This window comes from Anser anser (genome assembly GCF_964211835.1).
Source record: "Anser anser genome assembly, chromosome: 2".
Taxonomy (NCBI): domain Eukaryota; kingdom Metazoa; phylum Chordata; class Aves; order Anseriformes; family Anatidae; genus Anser; species Anser anser.
The window spans coordinates 53,062,325-53,072,908 of NC_139721.1; the positions used below are offsets into that span (position 1 = coordinate 53,062,325).

The 10,584-nt window shown below is 38.8% G+C and overlaps 1 long non-coding RNA gene across 1 annotated transcript; it reads left to right on the forward strand.

Moving 5' to 3' along the window:
* The first annotated feature begins 1,786 nt into the window (after positions 1-1,786).
* On the forward strand, positions 1,787-7,942 carry LOC310893827. The gene is made up of 4 exons (XR_014579337.1): positions 1,787-2,037; positions 2,469-2,543; positions 5,658-5,824; positions 7,565-7,942. It is a non-coding gene; the product is annotated as an uncharacterized lncRNA (long non-coding RNA).
* The last annotated feature ends 2,642 nt before the right edge of the window (positions 7,943-10,584 follow it).

The window sequence follows — 10,584 nt, forward strand, 5'->3', positions numbered from 1 at the left end:
TATTTCAAAATGTAGAGGTGCCATCAAGTTTGAATCATAGATTATTATGGCAGACATTGTACAAACAAATTGAGTTAATGAGCATACACTGCCCATACAGCAATGCCAAAGAAAAAGTAACATGCAAACAAGTTTTTGTCCCAGGATTTATTTTATAGCTGTGGAAAACATTTCTCCTGCCACTGGGATAAATCTGTTGCTGAGGAAGTGCTCTCTTCTCAGGTTCTCAGGGCTAGTTAGCAGTAAAGAGCAATCAAGACTGTGCTCCTCAAATCCCCACAAGAGCTAAGCCACTGACACCTCCTAAACACACTGCTACTCTTACTTTTCCTAGACGCCACCCAGCAGCTATCCTTACATTCCTTTATTCCATTCCAAAAGGGAACTAATGTGGCAAAACAGGGTTTACCAGGTTGGTCATAACTCTATGCATATGTTAGAAGAATTCAAATTTTGATTTTCAGGATGTGCTTTCTCTTGGACATACTGGAGTTCACAGAGAGAGAAGGATTGCAGAGCCTTTAAAGATGTTTCAAAACCAAAAGCCCAATGTGCAAATATGAGCATTTATAAATCTCTTTTTTTTTTTTCTTCCAAAGGTCAGAAATGTAAATGTTCATGTGAGAGAAGGAAGTGGTAAAAGGCACCAGACTGGAACTCCAAAGCCGAGTTCAGTTCCTCCTGGCTCTGCTGCAGCCTGTGACTGCAGGCAACTCTTACAGGGTTAACATTTTTCTGCCTCAGAGGGCTGCTCCTAATTCATGTGGGGGCCTGAGGTCTGGGTGAGGAGGGATGAGAGTGGGGAGTCCCTTCTGCAAAACTGCAGCTAAGTTGCTCTCTGCACCTAAGGCACTCCTCTCAAAGGTAACCCGTCTGTCTTTGCACAGCATGCCAAGGGCTGTCCAGGCAGTTCCCTGCATCCTGGCACTGAACTTCACTTCTTTTACACTCTATGAGCTACACTCACTGAAGTTATAAGATTTTAATTTGGGACTATGAAAATCAGTTACTCTGTGGTCATGGTAGGGGAAGAAAAAAGACCTCATAATAGAAGAATGAGGGGATGGATTATTTTTTTTTGTCCACACATATGAATTCAATTTCAGAGAGAAATGAATCTCAGACTGTAAGCACATGAGGAGACCTCTGAGGAGTCAGAACAAAGGGTCTCTTAAATGATAATCAGTCATTCTATCAGCCTGTGATTGTAGCAAAATGTTTTTGTTGTAAAACATTTGTCTGACACATGCTTGTAAACCTGCCAAAAAGGATATCCTACTTAAACAAAACAGACATTAGCCTCAAAAGTGGGTTTTCAGTTCAAGATACTACTGATCTTTTTCCTAACTTTTGTTCAGCTAATGTAAGTGATTGGAGAGTATCATTAAATTAAACAAGAGCGTAATTAAAATTGCTGTGTGATGCTCAAGCAGAAGCAATCAAGCCATCCGTGCCGTAGCAGCCACAAGCCCAGCCAACCTGTGTCTTGGCACAGTGGAGGAGAGAACAGGGAAGTTGCAAGCCTTCAAATGAGGCAGTTGGGAAGGGGTGCCTCCTCCCTGGACATCGAAATGTAAATTGTGCCTGTTGGCCATGCTTTGCAGGGCTGTAAGTCCAGCTTGGTGGAACCAAGGTTGTAGCCCTTGCTTTTTTCTAGCAGGTATTTTGCAATCTCATCTCTGTCTGTGCTTTCCACGAGCAAGCAGTAGTGACCATTTTGCAGAAAGGTCTGGACAAAATCTCTCCTACAGGCTCCATGCAGTTGGAATCAGCTTTGGTGACTGGTTAACTCATTGCTGGCAGAGGCACAGATCCTTACTGTAAACACAGAAGGTATAGAAAAGGAACTGAAAGGTCATCATGAGCTGGGAGGCGCCAGACAGCAGCAGAAATGGAAACAGCCCAGTGGGCCCTTCAGATCAGCAGAGCTAAGTGTTGGACAAATTCTGCACATGCACAGACAAAGTTGCTAAAAAAAAATGAAACTGTTCCAGGACATGTTACAGTATGTTTATGGTTATGCAAGTAAAAAAAAAGGTTAATAGTCAGAGTGAGGAAAAAAGGGAAGGGAAGGGAAGGGAAGGGAAGGGAAGGGAAGGGAAGGGAAGGGAAGGGAAGGGAAGGGAAGGGAAGGGAAGGGAAGGGAAGGGAAGGGAAGGGAAGGGAAGGGAAGGGAAGGGAAGGGAAGGGAAGGGAAGGGAAGGGAAGGGAAGGGAAGGGAAGGGAAGGGAAGGGAAGGGAAGGGAAGGGAAGGGAAGGGAAGGGAAGGGAAGGGAAGGGGAAAACGTTTTAAAATGGTATTAAAGCAGAAAGTAATCGGCTAAATCATTTAATTCCAACTGGTCTTGCCCCATCTATATATTAAATTTTCATATTGGCTGGAATTTTGAAAAGAGAAAATTGGGAGGTTACTATGGGTTTAAAATAACAGAATTATTAATTCTTTATTTTATTTCCATCCTTTGTAGAGGTAATACAAAATGAACTGTTCTCAGCTAGGAATCAGTCTTCAAAGTCAAAGAGGAAGGAATATATTCTGTAAGGTAGGTAATGTAATTGGTTAGTAGAATTTCATTTAAACAGAATGATGTCCATGAGCATTAGTGGCTAAGAAGAGAAGGGAGCCTTTGAACATATATTTTATTTCATTTTAATTTGGATATGAAGTTCACTAACTCGCACTAGATCCCTCAATAAAACAATAAAGACAGACATTTTAAGGTCAATTAGCAAAAATGGGTACATTGGACAGGTAAGATTAGATGGTGATCCAATGATTTTGAAGACTGTTTTAAAGACTTTATTGAAAGCAATTTTAAAGAGCTCTCTGTTAGAGGGATAACATCTCAAGATAGTCAGACTATATTAAAGCAAAGGAATTCAACCTTAACTAACTTGTTGGAATTCTTTGAAGATATTACTGCCATGATAGATAAGGAAAATTCTAGTAAGGTTTTCAGAAGGTAGTCAGCATTGCTCCACATCAAAGATTACTGGATAAAGGTATAGAACAAAGGATTAGAGCTAGCGTAGGATAAAAATTGTCTTCTGAAGAACAAAAGAGAATGATGTACAGCTATTTCTGAAGAGGAAAAGAGGTTACTGCTTATGGCAGGGTTAGTTGCTTTAAACATCCTAAAAATATTGAGGTGTGAGTAATTTGAATAGGACTTTTAAAAATCAAGGGGCATGATGGAGCATGTCTACTTAGTCCCTCACAGCTATCACAAATTCCCTGCTTCATGAAATGTGAAATTTTCCCAGTTGATTAAAATCTGATGTCACAGGAAAGCTACAGATTTCTTACAATACTCCCTTGTTCTGACAATGCTTAAATGGGAAACAGAAGACCAATGGAACAGCTCAGTGCCATGCTGGTTGAAAAGTATGGCCACTAGCAACCGTGGCTATTTAAAATATTTATTAGAGCATCTTTCAGGCTAATCTAATTTGGCACAAGAATTCTAAAAGTCAGCAAAGCTGTAATGCACAGACGGCTAGCAGACTAAAGCTATGTGCTCACTGTCAACACTGCAATTCAAAGCTATGGGCAAATAGATTAGAGCTTCCACCAGGTTCAAAACCTAGATGAAACTGTGAAATATTTCCACCAAAACTACTTTATGCCAAGATTTTACGTAGTGTTAATGGAAAAAGTGTTGGAACTTAAAGACTACCTCAGAATAAATTAGAGGAGCAGAGTGAAGAAAAAGAAAGGAAGTTAGTTTCAGATAAACGAGAGAAAAAGAAGAAATGACTGGGCATATTGAGTAGGACAGGCTCTTCCTGTCCTTGTGCTGAACATTTCTTATGTTGCCTTCTCTGTTTTCTAATCATATACTCCGGCTAAAAAGGCATACTCTGCTCTTGTGTTTTTATTTCCATAAGTATGACAACTGATACTGTTCTAGGCCTTTCCTAAAAAGTAAGTTAGTAGCATCTGACCCAAAAGCAATAACACACAATTCACCACTCAAAGCAGCTAGAGAGCCAAAGCCAGAAGTCCATGTACCAATTCTGGAGATCGTGTCTCCCTTTCTGCACTTCTGGTACACTGTGAAGCAGAATTTCGTAAAGCTTCTTACAGCATTAATTGCAACCTAAAACTGTATATGCATATCATAATTACACTGCCTTCCAATAGATTCAACACACTAACTGCAGTAAGATGTCTTTCTTGCTCTCTGCATATGAACCAAAGTCTGGTGAGTGAGCTCTGATTGACAGAAAGGCATTTTGTGAATGATTTGCTGGAAACAATCTCTCCTGGCTGGAGAGAAGAAAGAAAGAAAGAAAGAAAAGAAAGAAAGAAAGAAAGAAAGAAAGAAAGAAAGAAAGAAAGAAAGAAAGAAAGAAAGAAAGAAAGAAAGAAAGAGAAAGAAAGAAAAGAAGGAAGGAAAGAAGGAAGGAAGGAAGGAAGGAAGGAAGGAAGGAAGGAAGGAAGGAAGGAAGGAAGGAAGGAACTTTGCAAAGAAGTTATTTTATGATTTTTTAAATTTGTTTTAATTGATTTTCATCACATAAGCTGCAATAATGTTGCAGTCTAAATGAGGACATGGTTCTCAGACACATAGCTGCAGAAGTCAGATTACTTAGTAAAGGGCAATTCATCAAAGGATATGCAGCATCATGAGTTACTGTCAGTGCAGAGAAATCCCTGCATTTGTTACACAGCAAACTACATTTTATTGGTTGCCCCCTTCCTAGCTACTGCAAACACAAATACCCATTTTCGTAAGCTTATGAAGGAAAAGTTGGCATCCTTAGACACTCATTACTAGAATGCAGACTGCAGCACAGGAAATGCAGTAATGTTCAATCATTTTCCTGTGTTTTCATCCAGATGTCCAGTAACCTGTGGTATTTGCTGTATACTCACTACCAATTGTAAACACTTTAAAGTTTTATGCGGGTCATCAAACGAGCCTTTTCCAAATTTCCTGAAGAGAATTGCTCTGAATAAAATTCATCATAGAGGGAAAATAAAGAATCGAAACAACAAAACAAATCTGCAACCTTGTCTAAGAGGCTGGAAGAATTACTAAAGAAATGCCAAGAGTCTAGGAAAGTGGTTCTGGACCAAAACTGTAGAGGAAGTTTAGGGTATTGAAGATTTATGCAGACTAACCTCCTCCTGAGCAGTCCAGAATCAGTCTCAGCTTCCGGCACTTGTCCTAGCCCAACCACTAGATGTTGGAGAAGTTGCTTTGATCAACCATTTGCACTAACCTTGTTTGCAGTTACATAAATGAGTAAATCTATTTTTGTCAAATTTAGCCCAGAATAAAACTACAATAACATCTACATGAGACTACAAAGGCCATAGTTTGCAAGTAGTTATGATGCTACATACGCAATGTTTGCCATGATCAAGAGTTTTGCATAATCCATTACTTGGCTTTTAAATCCACAGAAGAGGTATTGTAAAGCTATTTAATGTATTGTTAGCTCAAGGTTGCATTTGATGAGTGTTTATCCTCTAGAGTATTCTCACAGATCAGATTGGGTGAACCAACTGGTAAAACTAACAAAAAAACACTGTGTGCACCCTGGGTTTTCCAAAGCACTCAGTTGTATGGTGGCATACACAGTGAGCAGTCCCAGCATGATGCAGCTATTCTGACTTTCTCTTTTTATTATATCTGCCCTTACTGCAGTGACTGAGATTAAACAGATGGCTCAGCTTGTGGTCATCCCTGGAAGAGTCTTGCCATCACCTGTCACCAAGAGATGTGGCACTCCCAAGCAGTCAGAGTCCTACGGGAGCAACACAAGTCTCAGGTTGACACCAGAGTTCTGGTCCAGCACAGATTTCTCCATTCAGGTGAAAATTAAAGAGTTGGTTTTGCACCAAGGTCTGCTAACACAAACTGCAGCTGGGAACCTTGCTGACTTGAGCACAGATTTAGGAATGTTTTGCTAGCAGTATGGTGCTTGGAAGTTTGAAGGCTGTATTGCTAAAGACAATAGGGTGAGGAACTCCCTGTGATGACTGTAAAGGTGTCTTCATGCAATAGCAGTTCACCCATAAACAGAAACTTTACTTGCAAGGGACATTAATGTTCCATGTCATTCCTGGTGTTTTCTAAAAGTGTTCAGAGGAAATTACTGGCTCTCTGAGTGCCAAATCACAGGGTGTGGAAACAATAGGGGGCCATAAATAAATAAATAAATAAATAAATAAATAAATAAACAAACAAACAAACAAGCATTTTTTCAGGCAGCTTTCTGACTTGCCAAAAGAAAAAAAAAAAAAAAAAAGTTATCCCTCCTGAGTTTAGTGTTGTTCCTCATTAGGGACAGAGATTTAAAATTACAACAGAAAAGTCCTTTTTTTTTTTTTTTTATTTTGTTTCCCCAGGTAAAATTTCTCTGCATTCAGATCAGCCTTCTTGTTCCAGGATCATTTCTAGCCAGAGCTTTTTCCTGAACTTTGAGTCTATTCCTAGTTTTTTCTCTCAAAGAGTGGGTGGCATTTCAGAAGGCTGGGCTCATTTGCTCAGTCACAACAAAGGGAAATAAAAATAACCAGCTGAAAAACTGATGCTACTGGAATGTGTAATACTCAGCATTAAAACAGCACAAAAGTGCCTGTCTATTTATAGTTCTCATTTTGAGAAACAGTGAAGCACACTTTGGGCACTAGGTACAATGGATGGAAAATGCATGGTCTTGCATTTTGTGTGTGAATGCCTTTTTGTTTGCTTGTTGCAATATCAGTAATTGCCTACAAAAATGGGGTTTACTCAGAGGTTCAGTTATTTATTTCATGCAAGTAAATGCCAGGTTTTACTTGCCAGATTGGTCAGCGACTAAAACTTAGATGACTAAATAAAATGCTATGATTGCTGTAATTCAGATTTATTCATATATCACTGTCATTATATCTTTGCTGAGACATAGATACTGAGCATGATTGCACAAGCAATGTGTTTCCAGTGTAGTAAGAGACCCTTAATACCTCAATCATCAAGTGATGAGACTTTGAGGAGGACAAAAGACTCCCAGTTTACTAGTATCTAATCTTTTTTTTTTTTTCCACGTGCTTCATTATCCTTATTCGAGTCATGCTGAATTACATTTAATAAATTATGACTTTGCTAGTTTCTCTCTTTATTTTCAAGTTTCTTTTCATGGTATAGTTTTCCAGTTCAGTAGAATATGAGATAGATTGAAATGTCAGCGAGTGAATGACTGTAGAGATAATGAAATTGCTGTTTGAAAGAAATAAAAGAAAACTATGCTGCACATAGCATGTAGAAGACATCTGCAAAGAGACTGCACTATTAGCAGCAGTCCAGAGATTTTGACGCTGTGTGTAACTGTAAGCCAAGCCTTACTGTGCACCATGTGGACTGATAGCAGACAGCAGTCCTCTGCATAGGAGCATGCAATTCAGAAGTGCTACAAAAGCATATTTGATGGGCCAAGGTAGATGTCTGTGGGGAACTGCATTCATGCTGTCTTTTGGTAAAGCTAGAAGCAAATCCAAGATTTCATAAATTTAGAAAGCAAGCTGTGTTCATAGTCAAGACACACATTTATCCAATACACTCCTGAACAGAATGGCAAGCAGACCCAGAAAGTGAATTTGAGATTCCCCATGGGGTGTCGTCGCTTACCATTGGTGGACTAAAGTTCAAAGGTAGAAAATTGGTGAGTATGTTTTTTCACCATTATGGGCAAACTCACGATACATTTCTACTTTATAACAGCGACTTACTTACATCAGATAAATATGGTAAAAGCAAATATAAGTGGAACCACCATCATAAGTTTTCTTTTTTTATTTCTAAGCTGCATCTGACCTCCAGGCTCTCTTGAGTTTATCCTCCAGCTGCAAAGGCACAAATCTTTCGAATTTCATGTCTCTGACTGAGATACAGACCTTAGTTTTCTTGTAACTGCACATAACCACTGCAGTGAAAAGGATATAAACAGTTCCTTAATAAAATATGTACAACTTATTTCTCCTGGTTTCTTACAAAACAATGTCCCAAATAAAAATTATTAAATGATAATAATTAGTATCTATGTTTAATAGCTGTTTCTCCTTGGGAGACCAAAATTGTGCAGGAAACAAAACCTTATCCTATATATATATAACCTGTATTCTCTCCAGCTTTGTGTCTGTTGTGTTCTGCACTACTTAATAGATATTCATTCTGAGAACAGAGGACCGTGAAAAATGTCCTATATGGTCAGCTCAGAGGTTCATCTAGCCTAGTCCTCTCTCTCCAACAGGAGGTGCTGGTTAGGAAGAACAGATGAGCTGAGCCATTCTTTGTGGGCTCGTCTCCTCCTGCTCCCCTGTACCCACAGCCCCCAGAGAGGGGCTGAGAGGGCTCATCCCTGCCTGTTCCCGGCAGTCCTCTGAGCATCTCCATGTACAACAATTGCTTTGCAAAACAGCTCAAGACTGTCCATGCTATTTTGAGACTGAAACTTATATTTGATCAAAAGTGGGGAAAAAAAACGCAGATGAGAAAGGAAATAAAAAGTTTCTGACAAGACTCTGTGATGGTGAGTCAGCAAGGTACACACTGAAAAAAGTTAATTAATTAATTAAAAAAAAAAAATCTGAACTGAAGCCAAATCATAAATGCAGCCCTGTGGATCTATTAAGGTATATTAATGCTGCTGCTTTTCCATCTGTTCCCTGAAGTTCCAAACCAAAAAACAAGTCATCTGCAGACTTGGCTCCCTCATTGTGTGAAATATTCATCTATTAAATTAATCTGGAGAAAATGGATCCATTTTGTCCCTGGTGGGACTTTGTTTTGTTTTAATAGGGTTACATACCATGGATTGTAGCCCATTGAGGCCACTGATAAATTACATGTGAATAAAAACAGAAACCAAATGAAACAGATAAATAATAACTGCATGTTATTTTTTTCCTCTAACAGAAATGCCTTTGGGATAACTGCAATTTTTTTCTGTGGTGTTGAGAAGGCTAGCAATTTACACTAACAAAATTGGCACAATAACCCTGGGAATCCTTATTTTTCTATGAGCAATATACAATGAAAAAGTTTAATGCTAAATTTCCACATCCTCAAACACCAATATATATTTCTTCTGTGAAGCAAAAGTACTGTTGCCAGTATCACAGAGGGAAAGGCTTATGTTTGACCTTGTTAAGCAAAAAATTGAAAATGTTCTTTGCAATCTCCCACATCAGTAATTCCCGAAAGCTCTGTATTGCAAAATTCCCTTCTGCCACCCTCTGATTGTCACTGCTTCCTCAGATCATCATGGTGACGCAACCAACCTCTTGGAGCAATGGCAAGAGCTATTTCTAGTGCTTTAGAAAGGTCTTTAAGCTCACAGTGTTCAATATAGTGCTTTAAAAGCAGCCTGGAAACATTTGTTCATGTGCTCAGCAAAATTATGTTCCTTTATGTGTTCCACTTAGGACTAATCTGTATGATTTAATAATTATTAGGTGGAACACCCTCTAGTCTCCCTAGACAACCCACCAGAATTAACACATACCCTCTGTAGAGAATGAATTGCTAACCAGCCACTTGCAGGGAAGATGTGGAATTTCTGTGGCTCACACAGTGTGTTCCCCACAAGTCCTCTTGTGGTTCTCTTTCTGTAGATGATTAAATGCATTATCTTTTTCTTCCTTTCCTTTACAAAAGTACTTTCCAAGCTGCTGGTTAATTAAGCTGCATCCTCACATGTGATTACAGCACAGGACTGTGAGTCAGGCAGCTAAGGATCCCTCTATGGCTACGCCATAGTTACCCTGCATTTTCCTGGGAAAGTCAGTTCAGTGTCTCTCTTTTTAAAACACAGTGTTAGTGCAGGGATTAATGAGATATGCCTTTCCCATAGTTAGGTTTAACTTAGCAACACTATAATGTAAATGCATGCCTTTATAGTATGATGTCAAAATGCAAATGGCCATTAATCATTGTGATTTCTAGTGTTTTCCTGCTGCATATTGACTTGTTTAAATATATTCAAACTTTTATTTTTAATGTGAGAGCATTCTCGTCTTAACATTCTTAACTATAGAGGCATCGGAATTAGGATTTAAAATTATAACTTACTTGTCATATAGATTATATCATTATATTCATTTACAGAGATTTAATTAGGTGAAACTAGTTCCTGTTCTTACGGGAGATATTTAGAGCTGGTGTAAGTCAATAGTCAGCTGTTTACTGTTGCAGCAGACCTAATTTTGATGTTACTAATTTATAAAACTGTCTCTATCAAAATAGGAAAATCTCTTGAGCAGAAGTCACTTCATTCTGTGATAACTTAGAGATCTAAAAGGATTGACCAAAACTCAAAATGCAGAATTTCACAGGTTCTTATTCGTGACCACAACAATTTTTCAGTTTATTCAAAAATGACAAATGAGTGAAGTTCCACGGTCAGCTTGAACATACTTGGCTGCACAATGATGGCAATATGCTCGCAGCATTTACAAAAGTAGTACACAGGGTGATTGGATGGATCCACCGAATACAGTGCAGACCCACTACTTGAACGCCTACATCATTGTGAATCTAAGCATACAAAGGTCACAATATTTTTTTAAATCCTCACCTCTTTTCAGTACAC